Raw genomic sequence first — 1825 nt, forward strand, 5'->3', positions numbered from 1 at the left:
GCAAGAAACTTTTTAGCACAATAAAAACAAATGCGTGTTCTTTTTGTTTTTAAAGAGAGAGAGAGAGAGAGAGAGAGCACTCAGTCGTCAGGCCACGAGTTGCCTACCGGGACATCCGACCGCCGTGTCATCCTCAGTAGAGGATGCGGATAAGAGTCACGTGGGTTCAGCACACCGCTCTCCCGGTCGTTATGATGGTATTCTCGACCGAAGCCGCTACTATTCGGTCGTGTAGCTCCTCAATTGGCATCACGAGGCTGAGTGCACCCCGAAAAATGGCAACAGCACATGGCGACCTGGATGGTCACCCATCCAAGTGCCGACCACGCCCGACAGCGCTTAACTTCGGTGATCTCACGGGAACCGGTGTACCCACTGCGGCAACGCCGTTGCCTCTTGTTTTGAAACTAAATCTAAATAAATAAATATTACGCAATTATAACAAATCATTAGGTTCGCTTATCACCAAGTCACTTAGTAAATTTTTATGGACGAGTCTTCCTCCCTTCTTATACCACTGCTTCATCCATCTACGCTTCCTCTTTTCTTATGTGAGCGCAAAGCTATTCGAGGAATCAGCTAACAGCTCGCGTCCGGATCCTCCATGTTTGCACGTCCTGTATTTGACATTACTACTGCGCAACATCTATTCAATGGCTGCATTCAGCCGTCAGCATATAGCACAGTATTATTGCCCAATGTTATCTTAAAATGGCACCCCTTAACGTCAGGGACACACTGGACTCGCATTCGGGAAAACGACGGTTCAAACCCGCGTCCGGCCACCCTGATTTCAATACTCCGTGATCTCCCTAAATCGCTTCAGGAAAATGCCAGGATTGTTCCTTTGAAATTTCCTTCCCCATCCTTAGCTTGTGCTCCGCTCTAGTGACCTCACTGTCGACAGGAAGCTAAACACTAATCTCCTCCTAAAAAACTCCTCCAGAAAACTAGAATGAAATGTTCACTCAGAGCGGAGTGTGTGATGGTATGAAACTTCATGGCAGATTAAAACTGCGTGCCGGACTGAGACTCGAAGACGGGACCTTTGCCTTTCGAGGCAAGTGTTCTACCGACTGAGCCGCCCAAGCACGACTCACGACCCGTCCTCCGTCGGTAGAGCACTTCCCCGCGAAAGCCAAAGGTTCCGAGTTCGAGTCTCGGTCCGCCACTCAGTTTTAATCTGCCAGGAAGTTGCACACCAGCGCACACTCCGCTGCAGAGTGAAAATTTCATTCTGGAAACATCTCCCAGGCTGTGGCTAAGCTATGTCTCCGCAATATCCTTTCTTCCAGGAGTGCTAGTTCTGTAAGTTTCGCAGAAGAGCTTCTGTGAAGTTTAGAAGGTAGGAGACGAGGTACTGGCAGAATTGAAGCTGTGAGGATGGGTCGTAAGTCGTGCTTGCGTGGTTCAGTAGGTAGAGCACTTGACTGCGAAAGGTAAAGGTCCCGAGTTCGAGTCTCGGTCCAGCACGCAGTTTTAATCTGCCAGGAAGTTTCACAGAAAACTATTCCTTTATCTATCGTCCGTCAGGTACCGTACGATGTGTGAAGGAAGATATCTAGTTAATATGTGATGTCCACCCCTCGACTACGCTGGGGAGAATTTTAATGAAGGGAAGCTCATTCTTCCGCAAGAGCCGGGAGAAGGCAGTGATGTTGGACGCTGGTGTCTGAAGCGAAGTCGACCGTGTAACTCATCCCAAATGTATGCCATTAATATCAGGTACGGAATTTGCTCAGACTAGTCCGTTTCAGGATGTTTTGTATAAAACATCGCCTTACAGATGCTACTTTACGGGAGGGTGCATACTCATGCTGATACA

General features: G+C 48.4%; 1 pseudogene; it reads right to left on the reverse strand.

Moving 5' to 3' along the window:
- Positions 1-276: 276 nt before the first annotated feature.
- On the reverse strand, positions 277-394 carry LOC126261110 (5S ribosomal RNA; annotated as a pseudogene).
- Between the last annotated feature and the right edge of the window lie 1431 nt (positions 395-1825).

This window comes from Schistocerca nitens, chromosome 5 (assembly GCF_023898315.1).
Source record: "Schistocerca nitens isolate TAMUIC-IGC-003100 chromosome 5, iqSchNite1.1, whole genome shotgun sequence".
In the NCBI taxonomy this organism is placed as follows: Eukaryota; Metazoa; Arthropoda; class Insecta; order Orthoptera; family Acrididae; genus Schistocerca; species Schistocerca nitens.